Genomic DNA, 21,731 nt, shown 5'->3' on the forward strand with positions numbered 1-21,731 from the left:
AAACCTTTCTAAATTCTTTCTAAAACCCTTTGAAGTTCCTTGTATCATATATAAACATACAAACATATGAATTAGGACCAGGTGCAGGCCACTCGGCTCCTCGAGCCTGCTCCTCCATTCGATAAGATCATGGCCAATCTGATTGTGACTTCCACTCCATATTTCCACCAACCCGATAACCCTTGACTCCCTCCCCTTTGCTTTTCAAGAATCTATCCCCCTCTGATTTAAAAATGTTCAAAGAATCTGCTTCCACCGCTGAGAGTTCCAAAGACTCACGATCCTCTGAGGGAACAAAATTCTCCTCAACTCGGTCCTAAATGACCCCTTATGTGTAAACACCACCCATGCTGGTAATCTCTCCACACCCTTTCAATTAAAAAAATTCTCCTCTTGCTGCATTTCCGGTTTTCGTTTCTTATCTTTAATAGGAAGTTGCCGGGTGTGAGGTACCTTGGCAAAGGGTTAAAAATGCGGATTTTAGTCCACTGGAGAAGTGGGACTATTTTCACCCCCGTGACTGGTGGAGGGGTCCCAAACCGCCAGCTGCCATTTCAACTGGTTTGCTTTAAGGCAGCAAGTTGGTGCCCAGAATGTCCCGCATCACCCCCAATTTAGAGCCGTCAACCCTCTGAGGTTGGCCTGGAGGCTCCAGGAATTGAAGATTTCTCTTTAGCAGATATAAAAATGTTGAATATAGGGTTGGGGGAAAGGCTGTCTGGTTGAGAGCCAGGCACCATCCAATTGGATCGTGAGTCTTTTTACTTTCCAATTGGTGTTGGTCGACCAATGGCTGGAGCGTGGGGGCAAAATCTTGTGGTTGAAACCTCCAGGAATGTATTTAATCACAGTTGGCAACCCGGCCCCAGCTCCCAGCACCTTTTAAGTTTCATCTCCTGGTTTGGATCCACGGGGGAGCTGCTGGATTGTTCTCTCCCACCTTGAATGGGGAGCACACGGCTCTGTGCTCAGAGCCCACTCATTGGGCGCGATTCTCCCAAAAGGGAACAAAGCCCCCTAGCGAGCGCTTTTAGCCGCGTGTTTCCCGGCGCTCGCAGTGCCAAGAAACACGTGGCCATTCAATGTGACTCGCGTTGTACAGTTGGAAGTTGCCGGGTGTGAGGTACCTTGCCAAAGGGTCAAAAATGCTGATTTTAGTCCACGAGAGACATGGGACTATTTTCATCCCCTTGACCGGGTGGTTTTGTACAGTAGGGAGCTCGGAACCTCGCCGGAACCCTCCATTGTACCGAGAGATCGGGACACCATTTAAAAATCTCTGAGGCCCTCGAAACAATCCCCAACAACCCCCCCCCCCCCCGCCCCGCCCCGCCCCCAACACAAATGCCAGGCAACCCCGGCCCGATCGCACGTGCACAAAAAATGCCAGTTTGGCACCTTGGCAGTGCCAACCTGGCACCATGTCAGAGCCCATTCCAGCTGGCAGTGCCAGGCTTGCACTCAGGTGGCACTGCCAGGGTGCCAGGGTGGCATTATCAGGGTGCCAGGCTGGCATTGCAATGGTACCCAGGTGGCACCAGCAGTGCCAGAGCACCACCCTGTCCAAAGGGCATGCAGCTAGGGGCCTCCAATTCCCTTGGAGACCATCATGAGTGCCGCTCCATCTGGTCCCTGTTTGTGGGGAGCAGTGCTGAACGCCGCTCGCCAAACGTCTCTGTGGCAAAGGGGTTGAATCCCAAAGCCTCAGGTACCTCGGGACTCTGCACATTAAAGTGAGGCTTACTGCCTCGCTCTAATCTGCAAATTTTCTAAAATTTGGGCGGGATTCACATTGCAGCATCTCGCGAGATTGCGTCGAATCTCGCGAGATTGCGTCGCGAGCCGGGTAGATCCGGAGCAGGGTTCCCGGCTTTCAACGGCCACGCTGCACCCCGGCGAGCTGCTTTTCGACGTAGCGTAGCCATTGGATCTCGCCCATTGTAAGCAGTCAAGGGCTGACTGGCAGTATGGTCAGGCTACTCGCCAAGAGTGTTGGGCAGATGGTGGGATTGCACAGTACTCAGAGAATCTATCATCCAGCTACTTACAAGAGAAGAAAATAAAAAAAACTGTTCATGAGTGTGGCCATTGGCTCACCATTCCCCTACTGGCTCATTGAAAAAACTGTTCAATTAGTTCCACTTTCTCCGTAATCCCGAAGGTCAAAATGAAGGTCAAAACCACAACTGGAGCTGGCATCAGTTTCACTGTTTAATAATTCAGAAAAAGGTTTTTGAATTACATCGTCGATTTATTTCAAATGTACGAAAAGTTGAAGCTTGACAGTAGATGATGTAACAGACACAATGCAGAAGCAACTGAGAGATAAACTCATGTGAACAGGATCTCATGGTCGAATGTCACGCGGTCATCAGGTCACATGACCAAACCTCCAGGATTGTCTCCAACCAGAGTTGGCAACCCTGCCTGAGAGGGTAGATGGCGCCTTGGTTTAATGTCTCACCTGACAGTGCGGCTGTCCTCAGTTTTGTGTCTCTGGACTGCAACTTGGAGCTACAATCTTCCAAACCATGTCTCGGACTGTGTTTTTTTTAACCCAGCATTTCCGTGCCCATCCCTAATTGCCCTCTGAACCACTGTCAAAGACCTCAGATCCAAATCTAAAACTCTGTATTCAAATGGGGATTGAAATTCAGCTTGTGAGACAATGGTCGGGATTCTCCGGTGCCCCAGCCGCCTGTTCCTCGGCGGCGCACCGTTCGCTGGCAGTGGGATTCTCTCTTCCCGTCACTTGTCAGTGTCATTTCCCATTGAGGCCACCCCACGCCACTAGGAAACTCGGAGGCAATGGCATGCGGCCAACGGGAGGAGAGAATCCCAACAACCGGAGAACTCCGGCCAATGCTTTGCTTAGGATGCTGGCACGAGTGTAGCAATACTAAGAAATAAATCTCTAAATATTCCCCTTTTTATTTAAGGGGCACCATTCAGGAGATAGAGAGGGTCCATTGATAGGACCTTGGCATAGGGACAATGGGCCGAAGGGCCTCTTTCAGTGCTGTATGACTCTTTGACTCTATGAGGATGACATGCAGCATCCAACAACTGGTCATCCCCCTTGTGTTAATCCAGGTACAATATGCATGGTCCAAAACGAGCTGCTGCCAATGGGAACTCATTGCTTCCATACTTGGCATTCTAGTTCGAAACATAGCCTTAAATTGCAACTCTCACAGCCCACTTGAACCATACAACATTCTTAAAGAGGCATGCTGGCGCTCGGAGCCACTGGGGGACGGACAGGGAGTGTTGTTCAAAGTTTATTTTCCGGGACTGTAAAACTGCCAAGTGGCGATGGCATTCTCAACATGGAGTTCAGTGTTTCCCAGTTTTGTGTCTCATGGGTTAGTTTGGGTATCCAGGAACTATCTCTGTTACATCTGACCTGAGAGTGCTGAATGCTGACACTCGGAGAGCCATAAAGAATGGTGTTCCGTACAGAATTCATCACAAATTGACAAGTGATAAAAGTAGCTGCTCTAAAGGAGCACAACTGTGACTCACCTGAGAAAATGAAAGCGAGATATTAGCACAGAATACTTTTGTGACTGCTCTGCTAATTTTACCATTCAGTGATATTATCCTTCGACAATTTAAACATTGAATATTAACCAAAGTGGGGATCAGCAACAATTTTAAGTTGAATAACAGAATCCATGTCAGGCACATGGGGAAGATAGTGACACTTGACGTTGTACAATTCCATTCACATTACAATTAATTTTGGCATGTCTCTTATGTATCACATTTATAATGCAGTCATTCAACAATAAGTGGTAGATTTATTTGTCTGTCTCACTGATCACACAACAATGTAAAACATGATTCTCTGATTCCTTTCCTGGGGATTCCGTAGATGACTGACTAGCAGAATAATAAAGGAACGCATATTTTATCGACGGAATAGTTCTCCAGGTCCGAGGTTACATACAACCAACGCACGCCACATATGCACAGATACTGCAGGGATATGGATTGAGAGCAATCTGCCCTGGAAAGATAGATTGAAAATTAGTCAAATTCACATGATGAAGGACATGCATTGTCTTAATCTTTATAATTACACTGGCTTCGAAATAGGTGTCATGAGTTTTATTGGGGCTGTATTTTCACTTTGGGGTGGGGTGCAGGAGATGGGACTGTTTCCGGGGCCTAAACCTTGTCTCGGGGGAGTGGGGGGGAGGAACATTCACTGGTTGGGATTTTGATTTTGACCGTGGGTTCCCCTTTAATCGGTTCCCTCTCCAACTAAAGGTGTTAGGCATTGGCAAAGCTGGTAGATCAACCAAAGGTTTTCTCGCTCTCAGTTTTGTATCACCAAGTTGCTTAACAAGAGGAACTCCAACGTATCATTCGACTCTTATTCAACAATTTCCAAATTGCTAGCCACTGATTGGAAAACCACGCTTGCAGCCGACCAGAGTGCTGATTTAATAACTACATCATGAGTAAGGTGCGGTGAACTTACACAAGACAAGTGTTCAGTTTTGGAGATGGTGAGATATTACAGCAACCTCCCTGGAGGGAGGCTTCAATCATAGTGCGATGTGTTGACATGACAACTGCTGATAAATGTGAACATTAGAATTTATAAAGGAAACGAGTGACACAAAAAAACTATCTAAAATGCGACTGCCATGTGTGCGATTGGTTAGAGTATTGTGGAATCCACATTATGGGAGGGATGTCACAGCACGGGAAAGGGCGCAGAGAAGATTTGCCAGGATATTGCCTGGGTTAGAATGTTTTAGTTATGAAGAGAGATTGGACAGACTGGGGTTGTTTTCCTTGGAGCAGCGGAGATGGGGTTTGGGGGGGGGGGGGGGGGGGGGGGGGGGGCTGACGACATGATTGAGATGTATAAAATTATGAGGGGTATAGATAGAGTCGGCAGGAAGAGGTTTTTCCCTTGATGGAGGGATCAATGACCAAGGGCCATAGATTTAAAGTAGGGGAAGGAGATTTAGAGGGTTGTGAGGAAAGTCTTTCTCACCTAGAGGGTGGCGGCGTCTGGAACTCACTGCCTGAAAGGTGGTGGAGGCAGAGACCCTCATAGCATTTAAGGAGTGTTTAGATGTGCAGTTGGGATGCCAAGGCCTACAAGGCTATGGGTCAAATGTTGGACAATGGGGTTAGGATGGCGAGGTGATTGTTTTTGACCAGTGAAGCCACAATGGGCCGAAAAGTCTTTTCTGTGCTTTAGACCTCTATGACTCTAAGTTATTGATGTTGTAAGGAAATTAGATTTATCAGAATGTTATGTTATGAACCCAAATATATCCAGAAAACATAGTTCAAAGTTTACTTTGGAAGGTTCAATCCTTGGCCCCCTTCTATTTTATCATCTATGTGCTGCTCCTGGGTGACATCAACCAAAACATGGCATCAGACTTGACATGTACCCTGAAGATACCCAACTTTACCTCACCACCATCTCTCTCAAAACCTCCATTGACTAAATTGTGAGATTGCTTGTCCAATATCCAGGCTTAGATCAACAGAAATTCCCCGAGGCTAAATAATGAGAAGACTAAATCACTTATCTTCAGTCCCAGTGAGAAAACTGCATTTCCTAACCACCAATCCCATCCCTCTTCCTGGCAACAATCCCTGGAACCAGATTGTTTGAAACCTCAGTGCTACATTCACCCTGAGATGAACTTGCGACCGCACATCCGCACAACCATTAAGACTGATTATTTCCGCCTCTGTAGCATTGCCAGATTTCACCTGTCTCAGCTCATCTACTGCTTTAGCCCTCACCCAGGGCCTGGTTACCACCAGGCTCAACCAATCCTCCTCAGTGGCCTCCCACATTCTACCTTTTGTAAATCTCAGGTCATCCAACACTTTGTTAACTCGCATCATGTTCAGTTTAGCTATCGCCACTGTACTCACTGACGTACATGGGCTCAAATGCTTCGATTTTAAAATTCTCATTCATGTTTTCCAAACCTTCCAGGGTCTTTCTCCCTACCTATCTCTATAATCTCCTACAGCCTTACAGTCCCATGAGATATCTGCCGCCCTCCAATTCTGGCCCCCTAGGAATCCCCAAATTCAATCACCCCACCATTGACATTGTAGATTAGGTTAAGGGATTATTGGGATAGGGCGGGGGAGTGGGCTTTGGTAAGGTGCTCTTTCAGAGGGTTGGTGCAGGTGCGACGTGTTGAATGGCCTCCTTCTGCACTGTAGGGCTTCTATGATTCATTGATAGCCAATCCTCCAAATGGCAAGGTCTAAACTCCAGAATTCCCTCCCTAAATCACTCCACCTCATTTTTCACTTAACAATGCTCCTTCAACCCTATCCCCTCAGCAAAGTGTTTTGTAATCTGGCCTAATACCTCTTTGTAGGGCTTGGTACCAAATTTTATTTAATACTTCTCTTATGAAGTGGCTCTGGATGTTTTATCAAGTCAAATGTGCATTATAAATATAAGTTAGTTCAAAACTAACAGAAGGAAATGTTAACAATTCTAAATTAGAGGACTGCAAATTGTGCATCTCGCCTGTCATCGCACTTAAATTGTTTGAAATATTACAGTAAAATGGGTTCAAATTTCAGGATACACTTATGCATTAGGAGTGATACTTAGTGGTAGGAGACAGAGGGTGGTGGTAGTAGGCTGCTTGTGTGACTGGGGGCCAGTGTTCAGTAGTGTACAACAGGGATCAGTGCTGGGTCCCTAATTGTTTGTGATATATATAAAGGATAAAGAAGAGAACGTAGGGGGGATGATGATACGTAAGTTTGCAGATGACATAAAGATTGGCCGGACGGTTTGAAGAAGAAGGTCCTAAGTTACAGGAGGATTTGGACGGGTTGGTCTGATGGGCAGATCAGTGGCAGATGGAATTTAACCCTGAAGTGTTTGAGGTGATGCACTTTGGAAAGAGTAACAAGACAAGGGAGTATTGAATGAATGGCAGGACACTAGGAAGCTCAGACGAACAGAGGGATCTTGGGGTGCTTGTCCACCGATCGCTGAAGGCTGCAGGACAGGTTAATAGGGCAGTTAAGAAGACATACAGGATACTTTATCTGTCATTGCATAGATTCTAAGAATAGGGAGGTTACGTTGGAACTGTACAGAACTTTGGATAAGCCACAGCTGGAGTACTGTGTTCAGCTCTGGACTATAGGGAGGATGTGATTGCACTGGAGAGAGTGAAGAGGAGATACTTCAGGATGTTGCCTGGGATGGAACATTTTAGCTCTGAAGAGAGGCTGGATAGTTGGGTTGTTTTCTTTGGAGCAGAGAAGGCTGAGCGAGGCCCTGTTTGAGATGTATACGTTTATGAGAGGCATTGACAGCGTGGATAGAAAGCCACTGTTCCCTGAGTTGAAGGGCCAATAACAAGAGGGCATCATTTTAGGGTGACGGGCAGGAGGTTTACAGGGGATTTGAGGAAAAGACACTATTCACCACGCTCTATGCTGCTCTGCTTATGTTGTATTTGCTTTGTTATTTTGCTCTTGTTCCATACTGTAGCTATTTATTTGCCGATGTACTGTGTACTTTTTCACATTCACTGAAATTATCTACTATTTTTTCTTTGTCTGTGTACGTTTCCTTGACCGCAGAAAAATACTTTTCACTGTACTTCGGTACATGTGACAATAAATCAATTAATCAATCAATCAAAATAAAATTTCACCCAGAGGGTGGTGGGATTCTGGAATGTACTGCCTGTGAGGGTAGTTGAGGCAGGAAACCTCACAAACTTTAAAAAGTACTTGGAAGGGGACATGAAATGTCATAACGAGTGCTGGGAAATAGTGTTAGTGTAGATTAGGTTAGTAGTTTTTTCAGTGCAGGCTTGATGGGCCGAAGGGCCTCTTCTGTACTGTATGATTCTATAATTTATCTGAACAAAACATTTTAAGAGACACATAACCTTTTTATTCTAAAGTTCTCTTCATGGCACAACTGGCTCAGATTTTCTGGTCTCTGGAACACCTGAAACAATCCACTCACCTTCCACCCTACCCACCTATCCCCCTACCCACATACCACACTACCGAACTACCATCTTACCCAGCTACCACCCTACCCATGTACCACCTTATCCACCTACATCCCTCCCGACTACATCCCTACCCACCAATCCCCCACCCATCTACCATCCTACCCATCTACCACCCGACTTACCTACCACCCTACACATCTACCACCCGACTCGCCTACAACCCTACTCATCTACCACCCTACTCACCCTACTCACCTACAACCCTACTCATCTACCACCCTACTCACCCACCACCCTACCCATCTACCACCCCACCCACCTACCATCTTACCAAATGCACCCCACCCACTATCAACCTACCCACTTACCTCTCTACCACCTGCCCACCTACCACCTACCCACTTACAACACTACCCACCTAGCACCTCACCTCCCTACCACTCTGTCCACTTACCTCACCCAGCTACTCCCCAATAACTCTGTGCATTTTCTCATTCATCCACTCACCCATTCACTAACTTTCGAATTGGACATTTAAACTGCCATCCAGCAGCTAGTGCTGTGAAAACGGGGCATGGCCAGTCTTCCTCACCAGTCTTCCCCACCGACTCTATAGTGCTCTGACAGAGCTCCTGAACGGAAACTGCGCTCCACATTTCTGAAGAAGCTGGACTCGGAAGACCCAGTCAATATTTCAGAGCAGCTTCGGAACAGAGAAACGCAGCATCAGAGTGGCAATCCAACAGTGGAGAATCCAAGCTCGGTGCTCAGTCTGTGCTGAGAGGGACCATCAAAGCACGACGACGGACAGATGCCAAACCATCAACTTGTGATCCTTATCCACTGTCCTCTCCTGGAAGCTCTTGTGTGGATGTCAAATCAGAACAAAACAGGACTAGGCCTTGCAGCTCCTTCACTTTCAACAATGACTGTACTATGATTCAGAAATTGGGTCATGCAGTATCCTATTTTCCGGTCGCTTAGCAGTTTCCTATTGAGCAAAATTGTGGGCAGAAGTTGGACCTCCCACAATATTGAGGAATGACATCCAAGGTGACCTTTATCTGTGCCTCAAGTAGACGTTTGTTCCATCGCAGATGTAAATAGGAGGGTTAAACCTTTTTGAGGCCCCCCGACTGTATGATTGGTTTGTCTTGAGCCAGGCTTCTAGTAAAGGACTATCCCCAAACTCTGACCTCCAAACCCTGCCCCCCTCTCCCCTGGAATTCTTGACTTTCCTCCTCCCCACCCCCTCTGTCTCTGACTCCTGCTCCAATCTCCAGGCTCTCCAACCCATGATTCCCTCCCTCCCTAAACCCTGGCCACTCCTCACATACCTGAGGGGCCTCTGCGGAGCTAGCATCAGCCTGAGCTTCCAGTGCACATCAGGAGAACTGTACAATGGGCTACTGTTTTACAGAGTTGTATAAAGGCAAGGTATAACCTCTCGGTAGAGATTGATGGCTAGGATCGTACAACAATCCCAATATCATTGGACCATGAGGTTAACAGAATGGGAGAGGGTGAACGAGTTGGCCTTTTATCGCTCAGCATTCCCTTTCCAACAGGACATTTGACAAAAGCTTATATTTAAGCCTATTTGGGTCACATATATGTAAATGGAAAATGTTCATATTTCCTTTTGTCCAATATATTTTTCAATACTCACTCAGTAAATAAAAAATCTGAGGTGCGTCCGCCTTGCTGCAAATTGGCTTAAAAATTGGTGGTAGAGCAGAGTTGTTGCAGAATAAGCTGGTGCCCATGTAGGTGAAACGGGGCCTCTCATAGATCGCATTGTCCATCAGCTCCTTCAGGTCTATCACATCAGACAAGGGGAAATCGAGCGATCCAAGCTTACAGAGATAAGAGACACACAGCAAGGTGTTACCACACTCGAGTCAGGGATACATTGGTGGAAGAAGTTCAGTCACCCAGATGGTTGAGAGCAGAGATTCATAACCCATATGATAATCATTCTCATGACAATCGCCCGCCTGTTACTTTAGTGGAGGACATAAGAATATGGGTGGCACGGTGGCACAGTATGGTTAGCACTGCTGTCTCACAGCTCCAGGGACCCGGGTTCAATTCCGGCCTTTGGTGACTGCCTGTGTGGAGTTTGCACGTTCTCCCCGTGTCTGCGTGGCTTTCCTCTGGTGCTCCGGTTTCCTCTCACAGACCTAGGATATGTAGGTTAGGTGCATTGGCCTTGTGAAATTGCCCCATAGTGTCCACGGTTGTGTAGGTTAGATGGGGTTATGGAGTTACAGGGTGAGAGAAGGAGAGTGGGCCTAGGAAGGGGATGGATCCCAGCGCCTCGGGTACGTCGGGAAACTGCATATTAAAGTGAGACTAGCTGTCTCGCTCTAATATGCTGATTTGCTAAAATGCAATCCCGCCCACAATGGGTGGGATTTACATCGCAATATCTTGCGAGATCGCGGTGAGCTGCTTTTTGGGCACAGTATAACTGCTGGATCTCACCTATTGTTTAATAAATGGAGGACCGGAATTATCGAAGAAGTAAACCTGGAAAACTAGGGAATAACATAATCCAGATTTGACAAAGGGTCATCTGGACTCAAGACATTAGCACTTTTCTCTCCCTACAGATCCTGCCAGACCTGTTGAGATTTTCCAACATTTTCTCTTTTGTTTAATAATATAATGCAGCAAGGCATCAAATTCTCAGGGTTAGCTGAGTTTAGGGACATATGAACAGGAATAGACCAATCAGTCCTTGCTATCTACTCAATTTTGTAAATGTTCAGTCGACGCAGCCTTAACAGGTTTTTCGTGAGAGAGTTCCAGGTTTCTGCTTCCTATTGAGTGAGGAGATGCTTCCTCACATCCCGGAATGGCCTTGCTCTAATTTTAAGCTTACACCCCCTTGCTCAGGGCCCTCCAGTAGAGGGAATATTCTCACTCCATTGACCCTGGAACCGTTAACCATTTTACGCACTTCAGTTAGTTCCACATCTCCTATTGTGAGGGACTGTAGGCCATAGCCTTCAACCTGCCAACACAATTTAACCATGTTTGCCCTAGTTACTAAGGGAAAAGCAATAGACGATGAGGCAGGAAGAGCATCACGCTTCCTGAAGGCGAGGAGATAATACGAAGACTCAAATTATTGGAATCAAACAACCAAAAGACCATTGGGGTTTTCAAGTATTTGTAGGAGTGTTCATTGTTCTATTGTTAACTAGGAGGAACTTTTAATAGTTAAATAAGTGAGCAAGGAAATTATTATCTTCAATAGATCGTTGAAGCAACTTGTGCATACATAATTGCTACATTGGCAAAACAATAGTTGCACCAAATTTTATTTAATATTATTTGTCTTGATTACCACGCTCTCAATATTACAGAGTAACGTTTTGCATTCATTATTCAACCTGATTCATTCCTTGGGATATGGGATATTTCTTGGCTCTTGCTATTAAGTATGCCCTATGAATTCACCATATATTCGAGGGAACATAATGATGAAGGGGGTAGCGCACAAAAACAAGATTGCATGCTGTCACCGTCAATTCTAGAGAGAATTTGAGAATTCTTACCCGGACCACAGTGACTGCTGCAAGGCTCCTTAAGCAGATGGTGAGGAGAATGCCAGCCAAAAGCATTCTCAAAGCCTCTGATCTCCCCCCTAAACAAATCAATTCTGGAATTCTGTGCAACCTATCAGCTTGGACTGTCTTTATAAGGTGCCGGTTTATGATTGTTAAGTCAACAACACGGGGGCTGTTGATCAGAGCCCAATTAAATCTGTTCTGGCACCGTGGCTACCAGAAGTGCCATTGCATTCAACTTTTCACCTCATTAATGATTAACAGAGTGTTGCTACCGAGTTCCAAACAAGAGGTTTTCATTCTGCGGTATGTACGGCAAACTTACAAATGCGTTATTTAATCCAACTTTAAAGGAGCACCACTGCTAAAATATGTTTGACATCTTTGCACCAAGAGTTCTCTTGCCTGGTGACTGATGTGGCAGCAAGCTGAGGGCATAAGGGAGCATGGAACTGGAAATGGCTTTTTTTTGGAATGAAACCTGGGCCGCGATCAAATGTCGAAGATTGTGCCTTGGCTGCAGCACATTAAGAGGCCGTTCAGCCCATTGTATCCATGCTGACTCTCTGGAAAAACTACCCAATTAGTCTCAGTCCTCCATTCTTTCCCCAGACTCTTGCCACATTTCTTCTCCTCCCCCCCCCCCCCCCCCCCACCCCCCCACCTCTTTTAAGTATTCAAAATGGTTATTGAACCTGTTTCAGGCAGTGCCTTCCAGAGCGTAACAACTCACTCTGAGAGGACTTTCCACACTCCCCATCGCAGCGGAGGCAGCCCGCCGTTGACTGGCAACGGGATCTTGCACTCCCGAGGATGTCAATAGCTTTCTCCATGGCTTAAACCCTCTTCCTGGAACCTGCGGTGGGGAAGGGGGTGAGGAATGGGTTGATGGGGAGATCATCATTGGCGGGGAATGGAAGATATATGAATGGAGATGGAAGGTATAATAAAAATTTTCCTGATTTCCCCCTTATATTTTTGCCAATAACCTTAAACCCTCCTGTTACCATCTCCTATTTGTGGGAATAGGATACACAAGGAGGAACTATCAAAACACTTCATGACTTTGAACATCTCAGTCAAATTTCCCCTGAAGCTCCTTTGAAGAAAGGAGAACAATCCTTTCAATCTATCCACATAATTGGAACTCCACAGCTGACAGGATTTGGCAAAATGCTGAGGTAATTCTAGAAGTCGTGGATTAAAACTGCCGTTTTAAAAGCAAGGTCAGAGGGGTGGTTTTCACTGGGCCCCTCCCAATGTCTGGCCCCTCGATCAGACACTTTGAATGAGGGACCTCCCCTGGGCGCTCAAATAAGCAAACACATCAGAGTTTACTTGTCGTGCTCTCCGCGTGGCAAGCTCCCCGCCCGCCGCTTAATTGCCCACTTTATGGCCACAAGAGGTGGTGTGGCAGGATGGTGGGGATTGAGTCCCTGCCATGGACTCAATCAGGGTAGAGGCAGGGAAGAGGCACCACCCACAACCTGTCTGTCCAAATAAATGCCCCCCACCACCAAACTGAGGGCACAGATCTACCCAATGTGTGGGACAGGGGCTGTTTAGCACAGGGCTATATCGCTGGCTTTGAAAGCAGACCAAGGCAGGCCAGCAGCACGGTTCAATTCCCGTAACAGCCTCCCCAAACAGGCGCTGGAATGTGGCGACTAGGGGCTTTTCACAGTAACTTCATTTGAAGCCTACTTGTGACAATAAGCGATTTTCATTTCATTTCATTCACATTGTATGTGAAGCTCAAGGGAGCGAGATTAGAATTCAGAGACGCAATGACCACACAGATTAAATAGAGGGAAAAGAGGGTGAAAATTCACAATATATGAACTTGCATCTATGCAGAGCCTCAGCGTCAATCTTAGGATGTCCAAGGATGCTGTAAACCGTGAGAGAAATAATGGGCTGGGATCTCCGTTCCTGCGTCTAAGTGCTGACGTCAACGGACGTGGGGTTTCACAACGGAAATTTTTTTTTAAAAATAATTTTTATTAAAGGTTTTCATAAAATATCAATAACAAAATGAGAAAGAAAAAAGACTGGGTTAAGTACAAAACACAGTCTAAAAAAGCAACCCCCCAAACCCCTCCCCCCCTGTACCTAAATAATAAATTTACATTAACACCCCGACTTAACACATCAGGTGTATACACCCCCTCAGACCCTCCAGTGTAAATAACATAAACAAAAATAAAGTAACCCCCCCCCCCCCCCCCCCCCCCCCCCCCCCACCCCCCGAGCTGCTGCTGCCATTGATCAATGTCTATCGTTCTGCCAGAAAGTCTAAGAACGGTTGCCACCGCCTAAAGAACCCTTGTACCGACCCTCTCAAGGCGAATTTCACCCTCTCCAATTTAATGAACCCTGCCATATTGCTGATCCAGGATTCCACGCTTGGGGGCCTCGTATCTTTCCACTGAAGAAGAATCCTTCGCCGGGCTACCAGGGACGCAAAGGCCAGAAATCCGGCCTCTTTCGCCTCCTGCACTCCCGGCTCCTCTGCCACCCCAAATATTGCGAGCCCCCGGCCCCGCTTGACCCTGGATCCTACCACCCTCGACACCGTCCTCGCTACGTCCTTCCAAAATTCCTCCAGCGCTGGCCATGCCCAGAACATATGGGTATGATTTGCTGGGCTCCCTGAGCACCTAACACACCTGTCCTCACCCCCAAAGAACCTGCTCATCCTTGTCCCGGTCATGTGTGCCCTGTGCAGCACCTTAAACTGTATGAGGCTGCGCCTCGCGCATGAAGAGGAAGAGTTCACCCTCCCTAGGGCATCTGCCCACGTCCCCTCTTCAATCTCCTCTCCCAACTCCTCCTCCCACTTACCTTTCAACTCCACCACCGAGGCCTCCTCCTCCTCCTGCATCACCTGGTAAGTTTCCGAGATCTTCCCCACTCCCACCCACCCCCCCCGAGAGCACCCTGTCCTGTACTGTGTGTGGCAGTAGCCGTGGGAATTCCACCACCTGCCATCTGGCAAACGCCCTTACCTGTAAGGACCTGAAGGTGTTCCCCGGGGGGAGCCCGTACTTCTCCTCCAGCTCACCCAAGCTCGCGAACTTCCCGTCCACAAACAGGTCCCCCAACTTTCGTATCCCTGCCCTGTGCCACCCCGAAAACCCTCCACCTGTTCTTCCTGGGGCGAACCAGTGCTTCCCCCGTAATGGGGTCCACGCCGAGGCCCTAACTTCCCCCCTATGCCGCCTCCAATGCCCCCAAATTTTGAGGGCCGCCACCACCACCGGGCTTGTGGTATACCTCCTTGGAGGGAGCGGCAGCGCCGCCATTGCCAGCGCCCCCAGACTCGTACCCACACAGGACGACGTCTCCAGCCTCTTCCATGCAGCCCCCTCCCCATCCATCACCCACTTGCGCACCATCGTTGCATTGGCGGCCCAGTAGTACCCACAGAGGTTGGGCAGCGCCGGCCCCCCCCTATCTCTACTCCGCTCCAGGAACACCCTTCTCACCCTCGGAGGCCCTCGCGCCCACACAAACCCCATTATAATCCTGTTAACCCGCCTGAAAAAAGCCTTCGGGATAAACACGGGGAGGCACTGGAACAGGAACAAAAACCTTGGGAGCACCGTCATTTTGATTGACTGCACCCTACCCGCCAAGGACAGCGGCAACGCGTCCCACCTCTTGAACTCCTCCTCCATTTGCTCCACCAGCCTTGTAAAGTTAAGCCTATGCAGGGCCCCCCAGCTCCTGGCCACCTGGACCCCCAAATATCTGAAGCTCCTCTCCGCCCTTTTTAGTGGGAGCTCGCCAATCCCCCTCTCCTGGTCCCCTAGCTGAACTACGAACAGCTCGCTCTTCCCTATATTGAGCTTGTACCCCGAAAAGTCCCCGAATTCCCTAAGCATCCTCATTACCTCTGGCATTCCTCCCACCGGGTCCGCCACATACAGCAGCAGGTCGTCCGCATAAAGCGACACCCTATGCTCCTCCCCACCCCGCACCAACCCCCTCCAGTTCCTCGACTCGCTCAGTGCCATAGCCAGGGGTTCAATCACCAGTGCGAAGAGCAGGGGGGACAGGGGACGCCCCTGTCTCGTCCCTCGGTGCAACCGAAAGTACTCGGACCTCCTCCTATTTGTGGCCACACCCGCCAACGGGACCTCATACAACAGCCTAACCCACCTGACAAACCCCTCCCCAAACCCAAACCTCTTCAGCACCTCCCACAGGTACCCCCACTCTACCCTATCGAAGGCTTTCTCAGCGTCCATCGCCACCACTATCTCCGCCTCCCCCTCCCTCGCCGGCATCATGATAACATTCAAAAGCCTCCGCACATTCGCGTTCAACTGTCTCCCCTTCACAAACCCCGTCTGGTCTTCATGGATGATCTGCGGCACACAATCCTCAATCCTCGTGGCTAAGACCTTCGCCAGCACCTTGGCATCTACATTTAGCAAGGAAATCGGTCTGTAAGACCCACATTGCAGGGGATCCTTGTCCCGCTTCAGGATCAAGGAGATCAGCGCCCGAGACATCGTCGGGGGTAAAGCCCCCCCCTCCCTTGCCTCATTAAAGGTCCTAACTAACAGCAGGCCCCGGTGCCTTCCCCGCCTGCATGCTTCCTATCCCTTTGATCAGCTCCTCCAGCCCAATCGGGGCCCCCTCAATGGAAATATTGGCACGAAACCTGCACCGATTCCACTACTGGTGAGGGGCTAGTACCGCCGCCGCTTGAAACACCCACGGAACGCACGGAAAATGGTTGGAGAATCACCGGGTCCATGCTGGACATGTGCAGGCTAACAAGCTGCAGCCTCGCGTACGCCTATATCCCCCACACACGCCTGATTGCACCGGAAAAAATGACGCCCGCTGTGCTGGACTGCGTACCCGCCCACCCCGACCCCACAGCCCACCTTCTGGCCACCCCCACCACTCCCCCCAGCCCTGACAGAAGCCCCCCCCCCGGCCAGTGGCACGGGTCTCGGCCGATTGTGGCGATGCTGGCACTGTCCGCACGTCCTCTCTCCCTCGCTGCAGCCGCCAGGCTCATGATCGCTGAGACCACACGCGCCGTCGGGAACTTGGCCCATCGGAGGCGGAGCATCGCAGGTGAGCCCACTAATGATATTCCAACGGCATTGCGACTGCGCGCGGTGCATGTCTCGATGGCGCCGATTTGGAGGGGCCGGGGCATCGCGACCCGGCTTCGAACCGGCGGCTGCTGCGATCTCGGCGTCGGGAGCCATTCTCCGCTCGATCGCCGTTCCCCATTTTGATGTCGGGCACTGGAGAATCCCGCTCAATTGTTAAACAGTATTAAGTGTGAAGAAAAGATCATTTACCAGATGCCAATTTTTGTTTCCTGTACAGGGGAGTGAGAGAGTTCTTCCAAAAGCATTCCGAAAAATGTAAGTAGACATATTTAAACTCTAAAGAGGAGAAATAAAGTACACAAAGTAAAACACAAAATTCTTGAAAGCAACTTTAGCAACAGATTTGTGGAAACCCTGCGATAAAAGGAATGCATTGCAATTATATTGTGCCTTTCACAACCTCATGGTGTCCAAAAATGTTTCCCAGCAAATGTGGTTTTCGAAGAGTATTTACTGCTGTACATTGAGAAACACAGCAACCAATTCATGCACAGCAAGCTCCCATATAAGCAACAAGTTAATAATGACAAGATAACCTGTTTTAATGATATAGATAGGAAGAAACCATGTCTAACTCCTGGTTAATTATATAATTGACACCCCCATCACCCGCAAACCCCCCATGACTCCCCACTGACCCCTCAACTCCCTACTGACCCTCTGACTTCCCTCTGACCCTCCGACTCCTCCCCAGCCCTCCAACCTTTTCCGACCTGCTGACATCCTTGACCATCTGAGCCCCCCGACCCTCTGATAAACCCCCCCCCCACACCTGCCCCCACGGACCTGACCTGGATCAACCTCACCACCCAGCTACCCTACCCGCCTACCTTACCATCCCACCGCATATCGCTCTTCCCAACCTTCCACCCTCCAACAATACCCACCCTGTTACCCTACCCAGCTGGCATCCTACCGCCCTTCTAAAAAAAAACACCCTACCCACTTACCCATTCACCACACTCACACTCATTCACTAGCACACTTAAAAGCTATTTAACTATCCCAAAAGCTTTTCTCTTTCTTAGTGAGTGAAAACTTACCAAAATACCGCACCTAGTCCCACGTTGACGAGACGTCAGTTCAAAGTCTAAGTCAGATCACCTGCTGTTATCCTCTTCAGGGTTTAATACTCTGGGGTCGCAAGTCCCCAAACGTTCTTTCTTCCTGTCAGAAATCAAGAAGTTTTTCCTCATAATTTTCAACGTTGAGTGCTATAATAATGAGCATCAATCTTCTCAGTTGTCTCTCTGATCAGGGGAATAGGCACTCCCTGCTGCTGGTGAAAAGCTCTGGACAGTTTGCTACCCATTCTGGAGAGCCCATCCACATTCTCCAACCCTGCAGAGAGGATTGTATCCCAGTTACAAGCAGGAAGAAGGTTCTGAATCCTCAGTACTAGATCTTGAGCTCTCAATATTGTCCTGCACGTGTCGTTTGCACTGCATTTCAAATTTGCTGGTGGAACTATACCTCTCCACATTCTCTGATGCCCACATTGCGGACTCTTCAGCACCATATTCTTCCAGTAAGCCAGTAGTGACCGGTTTTGTCCCCGGTGGTGCTGCGCCGACATTTCAGAGCCTTAACGGCCATGGATAATCCCAGTAGACACACTTTGGGACATTGGGAATGTTGTAAGTCCAATGCCTTGCCAAAATTGTAGGGTCATGAATGATGTTACAGCATATGTAGCAAGGTACTTCCTTCTCAGTCACAGCATTGACACCTTCGAGTAGCCAAATGTAAGCCATTCCATGTGGAGAGAAACACAACTCTGAAGCATCTTCAAGTGAAACGACCCTCAACAGTAAAGTATGAGAGGCTAAATAATATGTCCAATCAAACCGTAAACCAAATCAATGTGTTACTTAAATCCTAAGATCCTCCCCCCTAATTATTTATACTTTGCACCATCACCCCTCTCATTAATAATTTCTAAACTTTGGCACAAAATGGGTCCTGTTGACATTATTCCAGATAAAGTTCTTGGATTTCAAGACACCCAGAACAAAGAAGGCTGTTTATTGCCTTCTTAGGGATTGTATGTTGGTGCCTCTGTAAGAACTGATAAAGTTGTTTATTAAGCTGGTTGATTCGCTGATTGATCTGGCCAGTAATTATCTCTCAACCAACGAAAACAAAAGAGGCACCCATACTCGCGTTGTAGTTTGTGGCAGCTTGCTGTGCGCAGCTTGGCAGCCGCACTCCCTACTTGACAACAGTGAGCACACTTTGAAAATGCGTAACTGGCTGTAAAGCGATTTGGAATGTCCTGAGGTCAATAAGGCGCTATATCAATGGAAAATGTTCTTTCTTTCTGATCCACCTTTCACAAGGAGAATTAACCTTGCTGAAGCCTTTGCCATTTCACTGCTCCTGGCCCAGCTAGCTCAAGTGAACTATAAGCCTGTGTAGCTGGCAATGACTCAATTGAGTGAGTTTTATGTCTGTGATATTAAATGGATCATTGTGTACGTGAGCAAGGTGTTCACACAGAAACAAAACTAACATTATTTAACTTGAACTGCGTACAAAGGTGATCATGGAGTACTGCCACTTGCAAAGAGGACTGGATGCTGCATAGCCCAGCTTCCATGTTTAAAAATTTTTTTTTTTTAAGTACTCAATTCTTTTTTTTTCCAATTAAGGGGTAATTTAGCATCGCCAATCCACCTACCCTGCACATCTTTGGGTACTGGGGGGGTGAGGCCCACGCAGACGGGGAGAAAGTGCAAACTTCACATGGACATTGACCCAGGGTCGGGATCGAACCCGGCTTCTCGGCTCCGTGAGGCAGCAGTGCTAATCGCTGAGCCACCGTGGCGCCCCACCCTGCTTCCATCATTTTATGCCTTTTGACGAAGCGAATATTACAATGATTTATAGGTGAATAATCTATCCAGAAATGGTACAGCCCGATATGGTTATGTGGCTTGTAATTGTGTTGTTGTAGGTTTGAATACTTCTGATTTATTCGCTCTGTTACAGACTGAAAGATCTGTGCGGAGATACAACATGCACTTTGCATTAGGATGACTCGGTATCAATCGGAGTGTTGTTTCCTCAGAGTACAAAACTCTGGAGTGTCTTTCCGCTCCCCAAAGTTAAACAACAAAGCAAAGATTGAATCTTGAAAAGTAAAATGGTTAAATGATTTGTTTTTAGAGAGTGGGACAGCAAAATGGAGTACTTTCCCAATTTGTGTTTTCCATTCTTACACTGACTTGTGTCTCGACGGACTGATTGAATTGTGCCTCAGCTCAGTGTTTAATAACACTCCAGTTTAAACTTCCAGCTAGTTTGTGAACAGGTTTACAGGTGTAACCACCTCATTATTTACAGAAATATTCGGTTACCCGTGGGTAAGAGAAAGACGTACTTTACATTTGCTCAAAGGCATTCCAAAATACTGGGCGGGATTCACTGTCGGCGGCATTCCCCCTTCTGCCGGTAACATGCCCGCGGGGTTCCCGGCGGTGTAGGGCGGCCACAATGGAAAATCCCATTGGCAGGTGGCTGGAATGGAGAATCACGCTGCCAGCGAGGGCATGCAGCCTAGGAACACGCATGGGACTTGCTGACTGGAGAATCCCGCTGGGCGGCCGACACTGAAATCGGGAAAGGCGATCGGGCGGAGAATCACACGCAAGTCGAAAATCGAGGTCGGCCCCTTGCACCCACGGAATGCCATTCTCCGCATGATAGTGGCATGAATACATTCTACTCTGCACGTACATGAAATGCCATTGGCATATCATTAATGGGCCCATCTCGGTATTCTCTGGAGGTTCTTTCGATGCTCTGCCTCCGCTAGGAGGAATTACCGGTGATGAGGTTCACTTGTGGATTTAAAAATCTGGAGAGAGAGGAGATAGGCCATGCTCCCAGAGGCGCAACCGTGTGGCCTCACTAACACCTTATACAATTGCAGCATAACCTCCCTAGTCTTAAACTCCATCCCTCTAGCAATGAAGGACACAACTCCATTTCCCTTCTTAATCACCTGTTGCACCTGTAAACCAACTTTTTGCGACTCATGCACTAGGACACCCAGGTCTCTCTGCACAGCAGCATGTTTTAATATTTTATCATTTAAATAATAATCCCTTTTGCTGTTATTCCTACCAAAATGGATAACCTCACATTTGTCAACATTGTATTCCATCTGCCAGACCCTAGCCCATTCACTTAACCTATCCAAATCCCTCTGCAGACTTCCGGTATCCTCTGCACTTTTTGCTTTACCACTCATCTTAGTGTCGTCTGCAAACTTGGACACATTGCACTTGGTCCCCAATTCCAAATCATCTATGTAAACTGTGAACAATTGTGGGCCAAACACTGATCCCTGAGGGATACCACTAGCTACTGATTGCCAACCAGAGAAACACCCATTAATCCCCACTCTTTGCTTTCTATTAATTAACCAATCCTCTATCCATGCTACTACTTTCCCCTTAATGGCATGCATCTTTATCTTATGCAGCAAGCTTTTGTGTGGCACCTTGTCAAAAGCGTTCTGGAAATCCAGATATACCACATCCATTGGCTCCCCGTTATCTACCGCACTGGTCATGTCCTCAACAAATTCCACTGAATTAGTTCGGCATGACCTGCCCTCTATGAACCCATGCTGCGTCTGCCCAATGGGACAATTTCCATCCAGATGGCTCGCTATTTCTTCCTTGATGATAGATTCCAGCATCTTCCCTACTACCGAAGTTAAGCTCACCGGCTTATAATTACCCGCTTTCTGCCTACTTCCTTTTTTAAACAGTGGCGTCATATTTGCTAATTCCAATCTGCCGGGACCACCCCAGAGTCTAGTGAATTTTGGTAAATTATCACTAGTGCATTTGCAATTTCCCTAGCCATCTCTTTTAGAACCCTGGGATGCATTCCATCCGGGCCAGGAGACGTGTCTAACTTCAGCCCCATTAGCTTGCCCATCACTACCTCCTGAGTGATAACAATCATCTCAAGGTCCTCACCTGTCATAGCCTCATTTCATC

The 21,731-nt window shown here is 47.9% G+C and overlaps 2 long non-coding RNA genes across 2 annotated transcripts; both read right to left on the reverse strand.

Annotated features, from left to right (window-relative positions):
• Positions 1 to 2,193: 2,193 nt before the first annotated feature.
• LOC140392838 (uncharacterized) lies at positions 2,194 to 11,732 on the reverse strand. Its single transcript, XR_011935435.1, has 3 exons — positions 11,564 to 11,732; positions 9,667 to 9,853; positions 2,194 to 4,012 (listed from the first exon to the last, which is right to left on the reverse strand). It is a non-coding gene; the product is annotated as an uncharacterized lncRNA (long non-coding RNA).
• Positions 11,733 to 12,257: 525 nt separating this feature from the next.
• Positions 12,258 to 18,811, reverse strand: LOC140392839 (uncharacterized). Its single transcript, XR_011935436.1, has 3 exons — positions 17,760 to 18,811; positions 16,906 to 16,992; positions 12,258 to 12,431 (listed from the first exon to the last, which is right to left on the reverse strand). It is a non-coding gene; the product is annotated as an uncharacterized lncRNA (long non-coding RNA).
• Between the last annotated feature and the right edge of the window lie 2,920 nt (positions 18,812 to 21,731).

This window comes from Scyliorhinus torazame, chromosome 16 (genome assembly GCF_047496885.1).
Source record: "Scyliorhinus torazame isolate Kashiwa2021f chromosome 16, sScyTor2.1, whole genome shotgun sequence".
Taxonomy (NCBI): Eukaryota; Metazoa; Chordata; class Chondrichthyes; order Carcharhiniformes; family Scyliorhinidae; genus Scyliorhinus; species Scyliorhinus torazame.